The 22922-nt window shown below is 43.8% G+C and overlaps 1 protein-coding gene across 1 annotated transcript in view; it reads right to left on the bottom strand.

Moving 5' to 3' along the window:
* Positions 1 to 22922, bottom strand: part of ADCY3 (adenylate cyclase 3) — an 851194-nt gene that overhangs the window by 553872 nt on the left and 274400 nt on the right. The window lies entirely within an intron of this gene.

The following is a 22922-nucleotide window of genomic DNA, read 5'->3' as shown; positions in this document are numbered from 1 at the left end:
CAACCTGGAGGCAGGTTGGAAATGGGCGGGTTGGGAGGGGTAAAGTTGCTTTACTCCATCCATGAAAGCCTTAATAGGGACTTTCCACTAGGACACCTTGTTTTGTGAAGTGGTGTTAACGGACAGAGCCGCTAGGTGAACCTTGATTGATTTAAATACTAGGCCAGAGTCTAGTAAGTGGAGCATGTAGTGAAGAATCTGTGTGGGAGTACATTCAGTAAGGTTTACATCTTTTGATGGGCACCACATTACACATCTTTTCCATCTGTTGAAGTAGCAGTGCCTGGTGTTAGGTTTGCTTGCCTCCTTGAGGATTTCCATACACCTTTGAGGTAATTTTAAATGTCCAAACTCTATGACTTCAGGAGCCAAGCTGCCAAGTTCATAGACTGGGGATGTGGGTGGAATGTTGTCCCACCATGCTGGGATAGCATGTAGCCGGGTCAAGAAAGTTTGATTGGTTTGCACATCGCCAGTTTGAGCAGTTGTGGAAACCAAGGTTGTCTCGCCCACATAGGAGCCACCAGGATTAGAGTTGCTTGTTCTGGATGCAAAGTCTGGGCATTGTGCGTTTAGACTTGTGGCAAAGAAGTCTAAAGGAGGGTAACACCAGAGGGAGAAGACATCATCTAGGATTCCTCTTTTGAGTTGCCACTCTTGTTCCACGGGTAGATGATCTCTGCTAAGGAATTGAGTTTCCCTGGAACTTGTTGAGAGACTATGAACACATTCCACTTGAGTGCCCACTTCCAAGGTTTCTGGGATAGCCTGGACAGACTTGGAGAATGTGTGCCTCCATGTTTGTTTATGTAGAACATGGCAGTGGTGCTGAGGACTTGTACTGCTTGGCCTGTTGGATGAATTTGGAAAGCATGCAGGGCTTTGAGCACCACCAGTAGTTCTAGGAGGTTGATGTGGTGTTGGGCTGTGGTGGCTGTGGTATGTGTCCACAGGCCATGCGCTGTGTGGTGTAGATAGTACCTCCCCATCCGGAGAGTGAGGCATCTGTTGTAACTATCGCTTCTACTGGAGAATTGTGAAAGGGTTTTCCTTTGAACAAATTCTCTTTTGACCACCAGCGAAGTGATTGTACTAGTGTTAGCAAAACAACCACTAGGTCCCACTGACCACTTGCCTGAGACTACTGTTTCGCTAACCATTCCTGTATTGGGCACATGCGTAGTCGCGCCAATCCAGTTTAAGACCGGATTGGCGTAGCCATGCATTGCGCTTAAGGAGGGTCCCCTCAACTACAATACGGACTGCATAATCTGCTTATCCAGGTTATTTTAGAGGATGCAGGTTGCCACCTGCTTACCCTCAGCTATTCTTTTTAAAAACTGTGATTTAAGGGGTTCTGGGACAGAGTCAATTTGTTGCGAGATCTATTCCCATTTTTGGCAATTATAACTCATCAAGAGTGTAGTGTTATTGGCTATTCTTACTTGGTAAGCAGTCGAGGAAGCTACTTTCCCACCCAGTGTATATATTTTCTTGCGCTCCTTGTCAGGAGGGGCTTTGTCAGAGGCTAAGGGTGTGCCCGCTCTTTTTCTCGTGGAAGTCATGACAAGAGAATCAGGCTTTAATTGACCCCTGATGTATGATGGGCTGGACTGAACATCTTCTCAATACAAGGGTTAACTGCCCTTGTAAGGTTGGGGGTAAATAATGAAGGCTGAACTCGCCTTTGGATTGACTGCAGGAGTGGTATGAACTGTGCTGCAGACCTTTTATCCCCACGTATGTCCTCTACAAAGTCCTTGTCGACTCGAGCCTCCTGGGTATCGATTTTAAAATGTTTTGCAGCTTTTAAGAGGAGCTCATTATACTGCAGCTGATTGTCTACAGGGGAATCAGCTACGGGTTGGTCATGATGGTCCGGGGATTGGATGATGTATACATCATCATCATCATAATATTGGTCTGTGTCATCCCTTGGTCTGCCATTGAACTAGGGTCCTGCAGCCCTGAAGTGTCGATGTATTATATCCTCAGGGGTGAGTACTGAGGTACTAGGCTGCGCAGTATCTAAGCAGGGTAATTTGACGTCCGGATGCTTTTTAGCTGCTTTGCCTTGAGCGGGCCCTTGGAGGCTGGACAAGCTAAACATTCTCATTACTCAAATTGTTCAGGGGTCCATTGTGTAGAGCTTGGGAAAACTGTGGGAACAGGGGTAGGGAAAGCCTCTGATATAGAGGGTTGATTGTGGTGCAATGGCCCTGAGAGGGTGTCACTAGGGGCAGTGTTCTTTATCCTTTGAAACAGGTGTTTTTGAGGACAGGGGTGTCAAAGAATTTGAGTGCTTCGACATTTTGGATTTGAGGTGTGTGTCTGGGAGGGTTATTAAATGAGTTCTCATTTTGTAATTATTAGAAAGGGCCGTTGATGCGTCTCTCGACGCAAGGGCGCCGGCATCCGATGACTTATCTGATTTGCTTGTGGTATCAGAAACAGACTTCTGTTTTGGGGGCCTGTCATGTGGCGAACACGAGGCCCAGAGGACAGGGACTTTTTGGACCAGCGTCCGGTGAAGGAACTAAACCAGGGATAGCTCACAAAGAGACAGAGGAAGCGGGGCAGCCAGAGGAAGGTGATGCTGGGAGGATGCGGTTGAGCAATCCACTGCTTCCCTGCACAGGGATAATTCTGCCTGCGAGAAGACAGTTTGTCTTCTGCCCACTTTGACGATTCACAGGTTCTCGTCACTTCTTCCCAGAGGGGAGCCCTTCCCTGTGAGGCTAGGCAGGTGAGCTCGCTGTGCAACAATACCCCTAAGGGTGGCGGAATGTGGGATCTTACAGGTAAAGACTTTCCTCATGAGGAGAAGGACTCCGTTCTGTGATGGATCTGCCGAACCCCCTTACCTTGGAGACCATGCAATCCTCAAAGTCTTCCAAGAACCAACCTGAAAAGACTACTGTCTGCTATTGTAATACTTCCTCCTATCCTTATATCAGACATGACAATACCAACACAAGGAAGAACATACAGTGTGATCATAAGTCATCTCCCAAAAGTACTGTGAAGAGGAGGATCGAACGAGCAATGCAGACTGCTCCTTTTCCAAGTCTAGACAGTACCAACAAGAGATGGCCCCAAGGGAGCATGACGAAGACCTCATTGATACAGAAGAACGACTCTGGCACTCCGCTCAGTAGGAGCCAGCTACGAGACATAAAAAGCAAGAAGGGACTTTATGAGCAGGGAGGATAGCTCAAGGGTAACATGATCGCCTTGGAAGCAAGACGACACGGAGCACCACAGGTTCGATGCCCGGGTCTGCGCTTAGAAACCTCTTGGTATTAAGCGCGTTATAAATAACCTATCATATCAACCTGGCGTGAAGTCAAGAGACTTAAGCGAGACATGCGCTGCGAACAAGAAGCCATGAAAGAGTTCTACAAAAGGTGGGCTGAATAACCAAGCAGCTAAGAGACTGGCGTTGAGAACCAGACATCGTGGAGAGACCCAAGAAGGATTGCGCGGGGAAATCTGACAGAGAATACACATACAATAATTGTGGTGAACAGAAAGGATGTGGTGAAAGCCCACAATTTCCATTGCAAACCAATGATTGTAGACAGATCAAAAAGGCAAGAATTCAATCCCTGAGGTCACTGAAAGACTTGCATGAAATGTAGGGAAACCCTGAAGCTTGGCAGAAGGCCTAAATGAAAATCACAGCCTTTAAGAAGGTCTAAATTAAGAAGGCAAAGACGTTAATCTAAAAGTCTCCCTGGTTGAGAAATAAAGTAGACAAGAGGCCCGGGAGAGTCCTTAGAGAAGAGGTTTCTGAGGAAAGGGACAAAGAGCCCTGAAGAAAACAGAACCACGAGTGTTCCCTAGAGTACATTAGCCAATGCAGCTCCTTGTCTCTATTTCTAGAACAGGGATGGACTATAAATGCTTGGGTCATGAACACATTTGTTGGTCGAACTTGTGGATCATTTCTTTTGCAGAAAAGGGTGAGACAGGAAGCTAGCAGACTTATCAAGGGTTGGTATGAATGTTATGATGGCAATCACCTTTGGACTTTGGTTTCTATATCATTGGGTTTCTGGAGAGACAAAGACATGTTAAGTTGTGGCTTACAGCTGTGGGCCTGAAGACACCACTATCTTGAGGTGCAGGAAGCACCATAAAAACCTGACCGTGTTGCTCCATCCTTGACACTGTTTTATAGAAGAATTCCTTCTTATTTTTTTTTTTTTATTCTTTATTGAATATAGTTGAAGTTACATCAACTTTTTCAATTTACAATTTATAAGAAATAGAAAAATCCATAAACATCAAATCCAAATAACACAAGTATTCATAAAGGTTTAAAAGATGCTAAAATATCTACATACACTTTTTTTTTTTTTTTTTTTTCAAGGAGGGATAAGCAAGGCAAAGCAAAGAACTCTTAATTTCATTCCATGTTCAAGGCTTTTAAAAAGTTGATGGTTGCAATTCTTATACTCATACATTCAGTGGCAGCCATGGCGACCCATCTATTTCTTGGGTCAATTTGTGCAAAGTACGCAAAGTGGTTAGCAAAGTGCAGTTTTCTTAAAGTACATAGCGCTGGACAGTTCAGTAATAAATGTTGTAAAGTTTCAACGATCGTTATATTTTTGCAAAACCTACACCAGTTAAGGTCAGAGGGGATTTGCTTTCTTTTTGTTTTAACCTCTCGAGTGGGCCAGATGTTAAACCGCAACCGAAGAATGGCCGTTCTTATAGCAGCAGATGGTGCTAAACGTAAATACGCAGCTATGTCTTTATAACGCTTGGGACCAAAGATTGCAGAATCAAAATCTTTGTAGGTTAAACACTGAGTTCTTGTATCAATCCAGTCTATCATGTACACCTTCTTCTTGGCTTGCTCTGGGTGAAGTACCAGAACTTCAAGTGATATATCAGCGTTCACCATAATAGATAATATTTTAGAAGACCAATGTCTCGGAAATTTTTCTGCAGAGCTAAGCAAATAGCTAGAAATGGAAGATAATGTGGAGTTATCACATGGGGCTAATAAACATTTGCGAAATAGGGCACATAGGCGCCAATTATATATGGCAGTTAGAGAGGTTAATCCCAATTCATAGCGTATCAGCACTCCAGGGATACACTGTGGAAGATGTAAAGTTGCACGCCAAAACTTGGCTTCTAGTAAATTGAGTAAACCTGGGGGAACAATTAATGTTTCTAAACCATAAAGGATGGTTGCTACAACATTCTGATTCCAATATGTAATGGCAGCTTTGATAGAAAATTTGCCATATTTAGAAACAATTACTCGAGTTTGACAGATTGCCGTGACTAGCTTATGTTTAATTTTATTCAAATGTGAGTCTAGCGTTGGACAACCATCAAAAATTAGGCCCAAGTACACGTAATTTGGTACTATCATTATGGGTATTCCCTCAATTTGTCATTCTAACAAGTGTTTACATAACCCTTTTGGGACATATGTGACAATTTGTGTTTTTCCAGTGTTTACTACTAGATCATTTTCTTTAAAATATGAGCATAGTGCTGCCAAAAGGTTACGTAAACCACTGGGAGTTTTAGACACTAAAACAAGATCATCTGCATACCACAAGGCACAAATTTCTACACCATTCAATTTAGGAGCATCAGTTGTTATTTTGCTAAAGATCCAGCGTACGTCGTTAATGAAAAAATTAAACAGGGCGGATGCTAGAATGCACCCCTGTTTCAATCCTCTAGATGTTGGAATTGGGGATGAGAGCAGGCCCTCAAAATTCAATCTCACATAGACCTTAGTGTGTGAATGGAGGGCAAAAATAATATCAATAAGAGTTGGAGGACACTCCGCTTTGAGTAACTTATCTATGAGTTTTGGTCTTGAGACCGAGTCAAAAGCGGAGTGGAGATCTATAAACGCAAAATATCTGGCTTGTCTCTTATTAACTGCTTGTTGTCTTATAGCATTTAAAGTAATTAAATTAATGCCAGTACCTAGTCCTGCAACAAAACCAGTTTGTGCTGGGTCACGTTGATTTGCCTTATTTGACCAAGCATTAAAATCTCTTAATACCAACCTAGAGAATATTTTGCCTGGAACATCCAGTAACGTTATTGGACGATAGCTCTTCGGGTCCATTCGATCACCCTTTTTATAGATCGGAATGATCACAGAAGAGCGCCATGAATCAGGAATATTTTTGGTTTGTATGATGTGGTGGAAAGTATTGTTCAAAATTAGTGCCCATTCTGTTATATTTTGTTTGAGCATTAAATTAGTAAGGCCATCCAGACCCGCTGCTCTAGATGAAGAAGATGATTTGATAAAATCTTGAACAATAGATCTTGTGCAGTACAAAGCCCACCCATTTATAGAGCTACTGTTGTACCTATAACCAGTCATCTTGTAATCATCATATAGAGCAGCAAAATGTGTGACCCACACCAATTCAGATACTCCATTGAGTTGTGTATGCCCTTGAGGTGATGTATTACATTTGTTTAACAAATCCCAAACCAGTGCAGAGTTTTTGCTACGACAGGCTACCAAGAAGTGTTCACTATCTATTTGATACATAGTTGCTCGCCTCATGCGCACCCAATTTCTATATCTCGATGCAGCAACTTTAACTGCCTTAATTTGATCAATCATGGGGAGTTTACGACATTTTCTGATCTCTCTTCTGTAAGCCTTTTTTCTTTCACAGAGAGCTATGTCAAACCCATGCACATGACTTTTAGGAGATTTACTATGAGTCGGATAAAGATTCGCAAAGGTGCTTAACACGTCTATATACGAACCAGTCTTATATAGTCGGTGGTTGTCTAGTATAGCACCATTCAGGGCTAGTAATTTATTAACCGACCATTTGAAGCGATTTTTACCTCTATTAACAGATACAGAATGATTATAATAAGATGCAGTTTTTGAATGATTTTCAATTTTGGTCGCCCAAAATAGTGCTAAAAGATGGTGATCACTGGATGGCTGTTTTACTATGATAAATTTGGTGGTATTCATGAAAATGCTATTTGACATACAGATGTAGTCAATTATAGATTTTGAGTTGCCTCTCTCCCAGGTGTTCATTGGGGGAATGTCACCTATAATTGCACCATTTGCCATCTTTAAATCGTGATCTTCCATATAGGAGATCCATTTTGCACCCTCACGATTCAACTTTCTAGTGTGCGAATCAAAACAAGAAAGGTTCAGATCACCCATAAGTAGGATTCCAGAGATATTTTTTTGTGCGGAAATTTACTCGAAGAAAAGAGAAAGCGTATCATAGAAACAGTCATCATTGATTTCTGCCGGATTTCTGTAAAGATTAATAAGTGCGTATGTGTGTGAATTAAGGGAAATTTTAACCATTTGCATAAATTTGTTTGGGGCTTTCCAGGGAGATATCTTTAAACCTCTACTCACTTTCACTGCAACCAACAGTCCAGCTGTAGGTCTACCTTTATCAGCTTGAACTGCTGGTAGCAGAATAATCTCATGGTCATCCCATATAGGGGGATTTACTAGCCACGTTTCTTGCAATGCCACTATATCATAAGTGTTTAATTCATTGTTTATAGTCCACTGCAGATGAGAATGGCCTCTAGTATTCCAGCTAGCAAGCGAAAGATCAGTAGTGGGCATGACTGCTCGTGGTTATGAAGGATAATTACAAGATGCTCTGGGGTCTGATGAAGAGTCTTTAGTGCAGAAATTGCAGACACAAGATGGTGTAAGGCTGGTACCTACGACAGATTTGTTATCACCAATCTCCTCAGATTGCTTACGTGCAGGATCAAGGGCTAATAAAAAGCCAAGATTGAATAGATCCATTCTGGCGTTCCACAAGGTATTACGAACAAGTCCAGACTTTATCCATAATCTAACAATGGAGAGATTTTTGTCACACAGAAACTCAACTTGATCCACATCAGTGGAAGAGATGGCATCTAACCCCTCAGTATCTCCAAATATATTTAGAACACTAGCACGACATAAGTCGTATTTCGGAAAGGAGCCATCACGACACTTCAAAATTAGAGTGTGGAATTGATTAAGTTTCTTTGAAAATGCACTGTTCTCATCATTTATGTAAGGTTTGGTACCATCATTACATAAATTAGAATATCTCTTAATGTTTTGTTTTGCACAAACTTGAGGCCGATTCCTTTTACAATGAGCAGATTTAGAATTCATGCAGGTATCTGATCTGCTTAAGAGAAATGAAGCTTCGTTTTGGATAATTTGAGAGGGGTTACATGTTTGAAAGGGTTGATCAATGGTATGTGAAGCTTCGGGCAACACCTCAGAAATTTTTTTTAGGAGATAGGAGTCTACCGCAGCTCTTAAGGAGCTTAAACGGTCTTCAACTCCCACCGTAGAAGCAGCAAAGGGAGGTAACCTACTAGCAGCTGTATTAATGACATCACATTGAGTAGGTAATGATGTTTGTGCAACAGGAAGGGATTGTTTTATTTGTGTGTTATCAGGCTTAAATGTTAACAGATGTACCAACTCATTCAAGGGATCATACATAGGAGGCGACCTTGAGACTTCCTTTAAAGCAGTTTGAGAAGATGGACAGTTGACTAACATAGCTTTATCAACAGGAGAATTTTCGGCTATAGTGACTACCTTGCTATTCGTAACCACATCGCGACTATCTGTAGGGGCAGTAACACTGTGAACCGCAGTTTCCATCACCGCCAAGGTTTTTTTATTTCTTTGTGTGGGTTTGGATGAGACAGAATTTGTCTTTTTGTTGTTCACTAGTGAAGACCCAATTTTTCGTAGATTTTGATTGACGCCACCCTTTTGTTTGCCGGCGGCAAATTGAGCATCACTCTTCACAGGAGAATCCACACTAATCCAGGACTCATTATTTTTTGAGGACACAATTTCCTCCACACATTCAATTGGACGGATAATTTTAGAAAATGTTGGCAATGCTGGGGAAATGGTCAAAGGGTTTTGAGTTAAATTTTCTAGATGTGAGAGACGTTGTGTAATGGGTACCCCAGAGTATTCATTTGAACCTTGATGGGATAATATATGTGATTCTAGATGAGTTACTCTTTGTTCCAGGTTTCCTAATGAAAGACTTTTAGCACATTTAAGTGAGGTGTCCTTCATCCAATCACTTATATGGTCTAGTTTAACAGTTTGAACAGCTATCTTCTGATCTAAAGAGTTGAAAAGCTTAAATAGAGTGGACATAGTAGTGTTAATGGCCCCCAAGGTAATTTCTAATAGGGCAGGATTAGTCGTTGTGGCATAAGATTGTTGATTTCTGTCATATGTCTGACAGCGGCGGGGGGTCGGATGCAAGAAAGACACCTCCTCGTCGAGTCTTATTGAGTCAATGGCGCCTGTTTGTGCACAGTCAGTCATTATAGAAGCTCTTGAGCTTTCTAAATCCCTGCAATCAGGAGAATTTTGACAGGGAGAAGATGTGGATTTATTTGGACTGGCATATCCCACGTCTTAAATAATTACTGAGGCCAGCGAGACATTCCTGGTCAGGATATCACATGCTACATTATGGCTTTCGATTGTCGTGTCTTCAATATGAGGAGTCGACTCTTCCAATACAGTAGCAAAGGATTGAACAGCTCTGATAGGTTTAATAGGAAATTGGGGAATAGTTAATAAAGTTTGATCCGAAATGGTAGAGCTCAACGGGCAAGTAGAAGCCTCGTTGTTAATGGTGGAATATTGATTTGGAGGTTCATTACCTGGACAACAATTAGGAGGCTGTGGGTTCGTAGCAATCTTAACCAGAGATGCCAAGTTAATCGGATCAGACATTGCTATACCACCTGACTTTGAGTCATAGAACTTACGAATGTCAGATTGAGTGGGAGTTTTATTAATAGGGGTTAAAATAATATTTTTCTTGGAAATACGAGTTCGACTTTTGGTCTTTTCCTGTGATTTTGGGATATTTTGGTTGACGGGTGTCTTTGAAAGCAAGTCTAGATCCGATGAACTAGGCATGGAACTTGGAGAAGTAACCATAGGGTCTCTGGTTATCTCCGATGGCATGCCTGTTTTCAGGGTAAACATGTAATGATTTATTACAAAAGCGTTAAAAGGCGATGTAATTTTCTCATTTAAATAAGAAATAAAAGAAGGCACCAACTCAATTAGCAATGAATGCTGATAAGATTTCAACCACACATCAATTTGAAAATTGAGCGATTAATGTTAGTAGGTGCAGCGGCAATAAACAGTACCTGGGGCAGGGTGGTATAATGCCACCATCCGCCAAACAGCCGCTCAACAGCCAGTGGACTTGACGCCACAGGGCTTATCGCCGCAAGGGTGGCAGCCTCCGCTCTTTGTATGCGCCCGGGATCACGTGATGGAGTCACGTGTCGTGCGTTGCGGTGAAGCCCCGCCTCCTCCAGGAAGCGCGGCGAGTGAAACGTTGCCGGCAAGAGCGTTAGAGAGCTCGCAGTGCCGGTTCTGTGGAGTGAAGTAAGGTACTCTCCCTCTTCAGGTCAAGGCAAATTCGCTACTGAGTAGCACACACGGGGCGGGCAGCAGCCTCCGCTCTTTGTATGCGCCCGGGATCACGTGATGGAGTCACGTGTCGTGCGTTGCGGTGAAGCCCCGCCTCCTCCAGGAAGCGCGGCGAGTGAAACGTTGCCGGCAAGAGCGTTAGAGAGCTCGCAGTGCCGGTTCTGTGGAGTGAAGTAAGGTACTCTCCCTCTTCAGGTCAAAGCAAATTCGCTACTGAGTAGCACACACGGGGCGGGTGGCAGCCTCCGCTCTTTGTATGCGCCCGGGATCACGTGATGGAGTCACGTGTCGTGCGTTGCGGTAAAGCCCCGCCTCCTCCAGGAAGCGCGGCGAGTGAAACGTTGCCGGCAAGAGCGTTAGAGAGCTCGCAGTGCCGGTTCTGTGGAGTGAAGTAAGGTACTCTCCCTCTTCAGGTCAAGGCAAATTCGCTACTGAGCATTCCTTCTTATTTCAAGAACATGTCCTGAGTTATTTTAGGTGTTTGTCCAAATCTAACACTAAAGCACAATGGATTTATGAAGACACTAACAAAAAGCCTGGATCTCTTTGGCCCTCGTTGCACATCATCACCACAATTTATGTATCATGTGTTGTGTATGGCCCTGTTCATTGCACATATTGAATAAGGAAATATTTTTCATAATTCGATGGAATGTCATGACTCCTTGCATGATCTTTTCAATCAATCAGAAGCTCGCAATTTCAAGCTTGTCAAATAGATTGTGGCATGATTGGTTCTGCAAGTATGGCAATTACATTAAAGGATCCAAGCACAGAATCATTTCCTTGTACTTTCCAGGAAACAGCTGTTTATCATTTTAATCAACCCCCTGAGTTTAATCATTAGCCTACCTTCACAAGAAAAGTAAACAAATTGGTACTTATAACTATTCCCGATTTTAGATGTGCAGAGCAGAGAACAGCCTTCAAAGCACAGCATTTCTGCAGAACTAAAAGCTTTTATAATCTGCAATTTAAAAATGAAAGACATTCAATCAAAACAAACAGACTGAAATGAATGATGTATACTATATATATTGTTTCTACTATATTTAAATAAGATACACCAGTTTTCAAATTTCTGCTTTTGAAGCATTCTTTCCATGCCATCATAAACTAAACTAAACCATGTATCATAATGAGTTAGTGCCAAGGTCTTGTAAATGCCAATTGTGAATGAATGACATGTCAATAATGGCATACTATACCTTTTGCAGAACCCACCCCTCAATTAAGAATTTACGCCAATGTGAAGCCAAGAGATTTTCAAAATGCAATATACAAAAAATACATAATGGGGAACGTGTAATACGGTCCAATAAGGTCACTGCAGGGCTCACATGTCATCCGAAATACTTACTGGCATGATATATGTGATAAATGTCACAGATGGCCTCAGAAGTCCACAAAGATAGTCGATTTAACGTGTTTTATTAAAGTTTCCGTCTGGAAAGACGGGGATGCTGAAACTAAGGATTTCCCTACAGCTCTCTCGACCTGCATTGGACTCCCTCCAATCTAGTGTACGAGTACCTACCCTTTCCTCCATAATCTCCCCAGGGTAGCCCCTACTATCCAAGGTTGAAACCTAATGGTCATGGCCTTTTCTATTGCCCTCAGGGAGTTTGAGGGATACCTCTTGTCTGTTTGACTGTTCAATGTCATCAGGGTTTTCCTCTCACGCTCTCACTCAATCAGTCAGTCAGTCCCCACCCCTCTTTCTCTACTCTCCTCCCTTTAAAATATACCTCGCCTCAATGTATACCCCTTTCCTACCTCCCCCTCTCTTCTTCCACCCTCACACTACCTACACTTCTATCTTCTCCCTTCTCTCGGTACACAACCCCCGTCTACTCATCTGCATCCTGATTTTACACACTCTCTCTGCCCGTCTCTACCCATTACCTTCCTCCTTCTCTACAGCCTCTCTATTACTACACCACAATATCTCTTACACTCTCTCCTGTCACACCCCCTCCGAGACTTATTGTCATTCTTACCCCCTCTCTAAATTTCCCTACACTTATCCCGCTCTCTCGCACCTTTCTTTCACTGACCTTTTATAACTCTCAGCACACTACCCTACACTCAACTGGCTGCACTCCCTCCTACACAAAATACCTTGCCTGCACTCTCTCAGAACACTGCCACAGTCTCCAAGTACTCCACTCCATTGTCCACACTCCGCCTGGTCTCTTGATCCACTACCACGCCCCCTGATCCCACCTGAACATCTTTTAATATTCGCTGTGCTGGCTGCTCATTTATAGCTCAGCCTTTCCTCTTCCAACACTCCCCTAGGCGCCTATTGCCCCTCCCCCCATCCCACCCTGGTAACATGCTCCCCTTGGCCAATCTCTCGCTAAACTGTCTCTGGAAAGCTTCAAAAGGCCTATAGCGACACCCCTCCCTTTTCAGTCTCCATTTGCAGGGTGCTCAGGCTGCTAGTTTTCCTTGTGGCTTTCTTCATGTGCTGGTGAGTTTTCATTCCAATTCAGTTTGGGGAGGATTTATGGGTGTCTCCCCTAATCTCCTACAGGCCCTTTTCATTCTCTGTTGCCCCAGAATACCCCTGGGTTTCATCTGGAGCTGGTAGGTCGGGTGTTGGGTGTTTAATTTGTTTGGTAGGGAAGATGCTAGTCTATTTCATTTATGTTCTCAATTCCAATTGCCTGGTGCTGGTCCGGGGTTTCTTAGTTGCGCCCAGGTACATTCTGGGAGTTACTGTCATGAAGAAGACAAAAGAGAACTCTGGGCATAAAAGAGGCTGGCAGGCACTGTGGAAGAGACGGTGGTACCAGCAGACATATGCAATGCACACTCATGAGGCAGTTAATACCCCCTCACACCATCTCCCTCACCCTGCCTCTGCAGTAAGATTGGCTCTGGCAAACACCCGGGCAGGCCACCCAACCCAGGTAGGTAGGGGTACATATTCCCGCTGACAGAGTCATAGTCATCTCTACCTTGCATTCTAAGGATATCACAAGTCATTGAGGAGTTTTGTTCGCAATTTGAGGAATGAGGCTGAAGACTGTTTGTTTATAAGGCCAAAAAACTCGAGAGCGACTTGAAAGATCCCTTTTCCAGTACGGCAGGTGGTCTTTTATTTAGATGGGAACAAAGTCATCAGATCTTGCCAACTTTAAGGCAAAGGATCTACCAGTGTATGATACCTGCAACGAATATAGATTTTGTATGATAGGAAAAATACACCAATATTCAGCTTTCACATGTTGCAAATAAATACCTTGAATAGATGAATACAGTACCTTTAAAAGCAGTTATGTGGTTTAACATATACATATGTGATACCATGTTGACTGATTCTTGTCCTCCTGTGCCTAGCTCCAGTAGTTAAAAAAAACATAACTACTATACACAGTTGCTTAGAAATCGGAAGTGCTGGGAGCTGTGGGCTAGTTAGCTCGGGCGTGTAGCCTAAACTAGCCCAGATGGCTTTACTCCAACAGTTACCAGGCGAAACCTTTCACTCCCCAGTCCAACTGGTGCCATACAAACATACCAAGTGACATTAACTTGGAGTGTATGACAATGTCTGAAGACACATCTAGAAGACATTTAAAGCATATCAGCCATAGATTTGTGCTTGCTTTTAAGGGAGTTGCAAATTTGGGCCATTCTCATTTCTGAAATACAGCCAACGTGTTTAAAACCAGTTTTCAGGGGACTGACTTGTGCAGTATAAAATAAATAACAAATATTTTTAAAAAACCTCTTCATAAAACTTTCTTTTCTCTATTCACACTTTCCTTCGATGCTCCAAGGCATCCAAATGCATTCAGGGGATATGTAAGTAACCAGTTTAACAGTATGTGCCTTCTTTCCCCATTTCTGTGACTACCATCCTGCTCTTCCCCTCCCCTCTGCATAATGAACTGGCCAGCATCAGAGCAATTTGATAGTTGGATATCCTGACCTTAGCAGCACAAATTGACTCCTCGGTGGTCCACCTAAGGACAGGGCATTGTGCCTTGAAATTAAAATCCTTTACTCCTGGCTGGAGAGGCAAATGTTGCATTTGGTGGGGTTTGTGTGGGAGTAGTGGTGGGGGCTGGGGATATTTAAACTTGGCTGCTTGCTTCCTCCATCAAACCCAGAGAAGCCAGCTTGATCACCCTGGCTACCGCTGTAAACCCTTTGAAGGAAAGATGTGCTAATGTTTTGTCTTTCTAAACTAAAATGCACTTCTTTGTTAGACGAGAACATTATGATGGACCATATTTCACGTTTTATTATGTCGTACTTTGTAGGAAGGCCGAACAGCTTGTTCTTAAGGTGCCAGACAGCCTCTGCTTATGAACCTCATCATAGGCTGTTGCCCGCCTGGCGTGTTGTCTTTACAGCCTGCTGTACATTATTTTACAACCTCTACTCCAATTTAATTTATCATATTTCATTACAGTGGCTGATTTAACAGTTCACTAGATGTTATGCCAGGTGTGGTGGGTGACTCAGAGATACGAGACAGACAATGAGACATGGTTCAACAACTTCTATTAAAGACAGTAAGGCCTCACCTATCCCTACAGCTACGTTGATGAATTTCCCCAATTTCAAATAAAACAACAAATGGGTGCTCGTCAGGATGTCTCAAAAACTCCATCCTCTGTTCAAACCTAGTCTATCCTGTGCTCTATCCCTAACACTAATACTAAACAATAAAAGCTTAGCTGGAGTAAGGTTATCCCCACTATACTTTACGTCTGGTGGCTGGTATCTGACCCCCCTTCGATTGCCTCTTTAGATCCCCTCTCTCCCTCAGGCATCAGCCTGTAAAAGGTAAAAACTGGGTCCTTTAAACCCTCCTCTCCTCTTAGAAAAGTTTTTTCGGGATCGACATGTATTCCTTTTTAATAGTTCAAAATTATTCTCTCCACGTTGGAGTATCTGGCTTTCAGTTCTTGCTCCTTCTTTACAACAGTTTTGAGAAGTCCTGTTCCTTCGAATTCTATACTCAGTGTCTGGGTGATATGGCCCTTCAGCCATCTGTGTACAGTACAGCATTCACCTCCTTCCAGGGTGTTCTGTAGTTCAGCCTGTTGTGGGCTAGCAGACCTCCCCTGTCACCTGGTTGTCTTTTGGCTTCCACCTCCTCGTGAGCTATTCTTAAGCTTAGCCCCTTGTGGGCTGTCTGTTCTCTATGGTCATCTGCTTCTCAGAAGGCTTTCACCCCCTTGTGCTGTGTTCCCAGGTTTTCCTCCTCATGGGGTATTCTCAGGTTAACCCCCTTGTGGGCTGTATGGCCTTTTGATTCATTGCTTGCTTTCTCCCTCGTGTAGGTTATCAGGTTCAGCCGCTCGTGGGCTGTTTAAGTGCCTTACCACCCTCCTCCCATTTCCTTTGATCTGCCACGTACCTGTTCTCCTGCAGCAGTTCTCACCAGGGTAGGTGGCTTCTCCGTTCATCACAGAACCGTTGCCCCGATGTCTGCATGGTAAGGTCTCATCGTCTGGTTCCTCCTGGTAGCGACTGACAGGACTTCGGCGTTGGGATGTTGAGAAGCTGGTATGCCGCTCTGGTGTTGACTCGCTTCTCCATTGGTTAGGTATCTCCACGCTCTGCAGAGTCTACGCCTTCCTGGACTCCGCAGCGTTCTGCAGGCTCCATATTTCCTCCACCCACTACATTCTCTGCATGGCCGTGGCCTCCAGGCTGTTCCTGGAAGGGAGTCTTCCCTTCCTCTGTGCTCCAACACAGGCTTCTGTCTGCAGCCAGGCCTCAGGCTGGCTCACCCCACTTCTGTATGAGTTTCTGGACTTTTTACTTCCTTCTTGGAACATGAGAGGAGATAACATTGGTTCCTTTCTTCAAAGGTGGGTGTTAACCGGACTGAGTCAGAAATCAAGGCAGCCATCTTTAAAGGCCCCTGCACATTATGGTGTGGCTCAATCCAAATATATCTAACAAAGATGTGGGACTCGGCCTTAGAGGGCGGTATGGTAATTGCTTTGCATAGGGGATTCCTTTTCCCCTAAGGAGGATCACTACCAGTGAGATCCCGCTTGCTCCATCCTCTAGGGGGTGTTCAGCGGAACAGGCTCACCTCCCTAGTCTCAAAGGGAGTAGCTCCCCCTTGGGGAGAAGGGACGAATTTTCGTGGATTTGTCATACAGGTTGCTTTTTTGATTTTTCTTTATGCCGCATTGCATACATTTCTAATGGCCAAGCACCATAATTAAGCAGCCATAAAGGTGGCAGATTGCACTCCCTGTCACCCCCAAATTAATAAAGCGCAAAAAAGCAGCAGTTTATGAAATAAAGATTGCCATAACACCCAAAGCAATCTGGTAAGTACACTCTATAGCCCTCTTTCGTCCAAAGACATGGATGCCTCCCTTTATCAGCAGGACAAGGTAACTGCAGTCCAGGTCGAGGAGCTTATACAAAGACTGCGGTATGCCAATGAATTGCCATAAGAGCCCCACCTCCGGCCAGGAGGATTCCTGCCTCACATACATCACTACAACCATCCTCATGAAGTTGCTAGCAGGTCTCAGGAACATCCAGGAAACCCAGGCCTGGTCTTCGCTCCCAGAGGGGCCATGATTCAAAACCCACCCTCATTTAAAAGGGCCACTCTTCCCTTCAGCTTTTCCGTCTGTAGACCCTGGCCATTTGTGGCTGTCAGGGGAGTAGGCAGAAGGACTTTGCCTGCCTGGTTTACTAGGCACACTTTCCACATGCCAATGCTCCAAATGACACCCTGGACTTGTGGAAGCCTTAGAAGCCTGAACACTGCTGAACCAAAGACAGTGTTCAGTGTCTTTAAACATTGTGCACAAACAGACCAGCCTTGGTGCTTTGAGGTTACTGTACTGGTGGTTTAGTGCAGTATAAAAACTTGGTACCATAAAGGGTAAAAACATGTTGGCTCATTTTCCAGAGAGTCGGGACATTGCAAATTTGCATTTCTGACTTTACATCTCCTCCCGAATCATTTAATGAAGAGTTCCCAGGTGTACCAGCTGTAAAGATGACCACTTCCTAGTCTGAGGGTCTGTTTTGGAGCATAGTCACTTCTGCTGCATGCCCACTCTCTCCACATTGGCGTGTTGACCGACTGGCTCGCTGGGGAGCCTCTAGGTGCACTGGTGGTCACAGTAGCTTGCAACCTGAAAGATGAGCTCCCTGTCCCTCAATCTTACGAAGGGGCCTTATTGCGGCATAAAGCGCTGCACAAGCAAGAAAGCGTGTCATAGCTTTAAGGCAAAAGTCACAGCATAGTAACATAACATTACAACAGGTGGTCACCAGCCTGTCAATGTGTACAGAAATACAGACAGCTGTACCTTTCTCCCCTACCTATCCTACTGGGTCCACATCAACCCTTGTCTTATCAACTCAGCCTTCATCGGTACCTCCAGCTACATTTTTTGTCTATTGATAACTTTGTAGTACTAAAAACAATAACAATGGGCCTCATTACGAGGAAGGCGGTAGAGGGTTAATGGCGCTGGTAGAGCTGCCGGCGCCGTTAACCCTCTACCGCCTCATTACGAGGTCTGCTCACGGGTCCCGCTAGCAGACGAGAATGCTAACTATGGGCCTGTCATTAACGGGCCCGTTGTTAGCATGCTCCCCATTCCCATTCCCATTGAGCCCTAGGGGGGCTCAAATGGGAATGGAGGTGTACCGGGTCCGAGTTCCTGGAATGGGGGCAATACCAGGCCCTCCAAGGTCAGAATGGTCCCGGTATTTCCCCATTCCAGGAAACCGGTACCTGTAATGAGGCCCTATGTCTTTTTGCTACCTGCATCAGTGCAACTCAATTTAAATATATACAACGTTTCTACTACATTGACTTGATATTACAGATAGGTGGACATGCATTGAATGCATCTTTGACATATGTGACACATTTGCATGTGACTGCATGTTATTCAGTGTGCATGTTTCTGCATTTAAAGTATTGCAGACCCCTCAACTCTATACCGTTGCGCTCGCGGTTTAGAGACTAATTTACAATATCCTTATACCCTTTAGTGCTTTGTTTTAGGGAGAATTCTCTGAAAAGGCTAATTTCCCAAACCTAGTGAGTCCCCCAGCAGCTTTGCTGGATTTTTGGGGTTTAATTTTTTCTCCTGCTAAGAGTGAGACTCTTTTTCTCCCACTCTTAGGCATCATTTGAGAATGTCCTTTGACTATGTAATGTGTTTTATGGGCTATGGGGTCTTTTACTCCATAGGGCTTCATGTGTTTTTTGTATGTGTGTTACGCAGCACCCTCAGTGCAGTAACACAGGCATGTCATAGTGACCCCCAAACATAGACTCCATACCCTGGGACTGACTGCTGTCTCCCAGGGAATGTAAAGTTACCATTGACTTTACTAGTCTTAAATTATGAACAGAACCAGTACAAACCATCATATTGTGGAAGTACTGGTAGGGGTAATTCGATTACCCCTGGGTCTGTTTTTCAAGGGGGCACTGTCCAGTCCCCCCTTGTCGAGTTTCTGGATGGTGGCAGTGGTTACCACGCGAAATATTCCACCGGAATATTTCCTATGGGATTTTCCCATTCATTTTAAACGCACCACTTTTTTGGTGCAATGTTAAAGATACTGCTGGGTTATTTATTTAATATTTATTCGCCGGTTGGGTCTTTTTGCCAGGACTCGGTTTTAAAATGGCGTTTGTGTTCGCCTCTGTAACTCCAACTCAAGTCGAGCCCTTTGTTCCACTTTTAGAGGGCTTCTGCAGAGAAGCCTCCAAAAGTGGTGCCACTCTGTCGTGGTCTACAGGATGTGTGGGAGGGGGGGAATAGGCACCCTGGACTGAGTTGCCTCGGCAACTCAAGTCGCACTCTTGTGTGATTGGCCCAGTGGTGAACCGCCCGGCTCACCACTTAGCATGTTTGAGTGACAGCTAGGACTGATGGGGGACTGGAACTTCAGAAGTCGCCACAGGACCTAAAGAATCCGAAGAGGGAGAAGCTGACCCGACCTGCAACGACGACACCACCGGTGGAGCCCTGCTGAACCGACTCACCACTTCCCAACGACAGAGAAGATCTTCTTCCAGGAGAGTCTCCTTTGAGCTGGTGGGGTTAACCAGTTCGCCCTCTTTTCGCCTTCCTGCATCATCTCGTGGTCGAATCGCCTGTGCCAAGCACCCCGGCGGCCGGGTAGCCACGCTTCACCACTACCGCGAATAAAAGGGTAGTACATTTTTACCAGGAAACTCCGTGGCTGGTTTCTTCCCTGGCAGTGCAACGACCTCCAGCTTTCCTCCACGTCGAGATCTTCTCTTCCCCTGGATGAAGCACTGACTGGCACCCACTGCCAGGAAAAACTGCCCCCGCTGGAGCTTTCTCATCACCATTTCAGGTACTGTGTCCCGCCTGGTCTCCCTTGCAACAGACTGTTCAAGGTGTCCCGTAAATCCTTGACTCTCTATCATGGGGTGACCCCGGACCTGTTAACTAACTTTTCTGAACTGATCTAACTCCTTTTTGAAATATCTGCAAAGACTTTTAAAGTGTACTTCAACTTTGTGATCTTGGGCCCATTCCCCCTTGCTCTCTCCAAGAGTGGGCCTGGCCTATGAACTTTTTGCTCTACAGTAGACCCTTGACTTACTGTGGTTCTTTAAAAGTGTTGGTATTGTGTGTTTTCCTATTTCTGCCTTTTCTCTCGCTTTTTAAATAATTATTGGAGTGCCATCTTGGTTAAGCGCTCACCACTGTGTTGATAATAAGTGGTGTTCCTTCCTAAGACTTGTCGAATAATTAATCAGGGAGGTTTATATATTTCTAGTGACTGTGTTTGAACTTGCTTGACATATTAGTGCTAGTGTATTTTTACAAGTGTGTTTTTAAATAAATAATTATATACTATTATACCAAAGCTCTGTTCAGTGTTTGCTTGTGCCACTGTATTTTTGTACCTAATGTGTATACTCTATATACTGCCTAACTCTTCTTGAGGGAAGTCTGACTGCTCAGTCACAGCTACCAGGTAAATCTGGGAGGTGCAGACCGCTACCAATTGGGTTTACTGCTAACACCTCTAGTCTTAAACTTTTTGCAGTGGTCCCTAAGGGAACTGCACAGGTTTCTGTCTAACACTTTGGGAAATGGCTGACTCCCACAAAACATTCAGCCCAGCTGCTACAAAGTGAAGGGCCAAGCAATCCTCTCTGAGCCGGAACTATCTACACTGCGTGGCTAGTATACCATCTTTGAACTGGTGATCTTTGCTAGAAACTGCACTGAGTTAAATCCTAAAGACTATTTGCATGCAGTGTAATGAGGTTTTATTTACTGTTTGTTCAGACTACGGTTTGCCAAAGGGCCATTCACTCAACAGTGCCTGAGTCTATAACAAAGGCAGTATGCGCTTTGCAAATGGCAAGTAGCAACGATACGCTTTGCATCTTATTTGCCTTATTTGCCAGAGGTGGCTCCTACGTACTGGGTGATTCCTGAAACCTAAGAGATGCTTTAATCTCCTGAGCATTACATCTTTATTTCAACCCCAGGCTCCTTATCATTTAATACCTTGAAAGTTTCAAAGAAGCATTTTTATAAGAAATTAATCTGGTCATATATTTAAATAAGAGCCCAAATGTCAAACACACACACACACACACACACACACACACCCTGTGAAGCATCAATGTATACTTATATACAATCCTCTGAACGTATATTAGGGCAGATTTTATGGCTTTATAAGAATCTCCTTAAGGCCGGGATCAGTTTTAAGATCTTCCACCCAGGATACATGTATGTGTGTGCCAGACAATGGGCCTCATCACAAGTTTGGCGGTAACCCTTAAATCAGGCGGTAGCGCTATTATCGCTGGATTTAAGGGTCTGCCAAATCAGGGCTTCGGCATATTTCTTCCTAGAGTTGGGGGGAAATCCGCCGAAAATTGGCACTCATACCGCCGGCGGGAAATCCACTGGCGGTATGAGCACGAAATTTCACTATTAAGCCCATTGGAACCATATCTAGAGTTTACGGTTAAGGTGGGAGGCACCTTTTTAGAATTAGCACATATTAATAACTCATGTAACGGCCATGCCTAGCAACATAATCATAGGATGTTTGCTGGTTCATATGCGCTTACTTATATTATTGTTATAATAATGTATTTCTATAGCACAAACCTAGCTTGGGAGAAACAGAGATATGTACAGGTCATAGAGCGAAATTCTGGGGGTGAGAATTTAAGAAGTCTTCAAGTAAACTTTAGTAATAATTGCCAAAGTGTGATATATACGAATGGGGGCGTGCACAAGAGAGCCGGAATCTATGTCAAACTAAGGAGTTGTTGGACGATCCAGGTCTTTATTTCCTTCCTAAACTAAAGGAGACTTACAAATAAACACCATTACTGAATATAAAAAACATGATATAACTTTGTTCCAGATAATACTATTTCAACAACTGCTAAATGTAATATTAAAATGGGGTTAACATATCATGTCCAATCAATTTAGTTTTATCTATTCCTCCTGCAATAGAAGTAGAATAGTTACAGATATTGAATTGCAAAATTGATGTTCACATTTTTATTTTGATAAGTAATGGATTGGCACCGGTTTGGATGCTGTACAGGTCTCACAAGAAAGGGGGTATCTTAATTAGATTACATGAGAGAAAACATTGGGAAGAGTGAATAAGAGATGTGTAATTACTGCAATAGAAAAACCAAAGGAGCCATTGAAAGCAGTTATGCTATAGAAGAGGTGTCTTGCATATATGGTGTCTGCACCCAAATGCTTTCTAGGTCAGGTTGGGTGAGTTCCTACATGTAGGCTACTGCCTGTAATAGAAAATCTTAATGCAGGGTGATGATGTGACTTTTCAGAGCATACACCCATGTCTCTTCCTTCACTGGAACAAGGTTGGCTAACCTTGCATAGAATAACTTAGTATAATATGAGCGGGGCCTCTGAACAAATTTCAACTGAAAATCCCCAACTCTACTAGGATTATTTATGAGTGCCCACACAGATAGGAATGGCCAGCATTTCTGTTCTCAAAACCGAGAATCCTTCTCAGTAGAGAGAAAAACAATTACTTGGTTATCAAGATACCATTTATTTCTACAAATATAAAGATTAGGCAAATCCTGTATTATCAAGGATATATTACTCTAGAGCAATAGTTCATCCATGCGCCACCCCATTCCGGATTCACAGGGGCACCAGGTAGGAGGGGCGTCTGCTCCCGTGCCTCCTGTTCCCGGTGGCCTTGCAATTAATGTTAGTGGCCATTTTACACAATAAAACTATACAGGGCATGTGGCTGGGGCTGGCAGCACAATGACCATGCTGCATTTGTGCTATACGCCCCCAAATACCGGATAGAGTTGATCAGAGAGCGGATGCAGACTTCTGCACAGCTGTCCCTTCTCCAGCTGAAGCAGCAATTGGCAAAATGTGCA

The sequence above is a fragment of the Ambystoma mexicanum genome, chromosome 4p (genome assembly GCF_040938575.1).
Source record: "Ambystoma mexicanum isolate Mex_15411 chromosome 4p, UKY_AmexF1_1, whole genome shotgun sequence".
Classification (NCBI taxonomy): domain Eukaryota; kingdom Metazoa; phylum Chordata; class Amphibia; order Caudata; family Ambystomatidae; genus Ambystoma; species Ambystoma mexicanum.
Note: the sequence above shows the minus strand (reverse complement) of the source record. Positions and strands in the feature narration are given on the sequence as shown.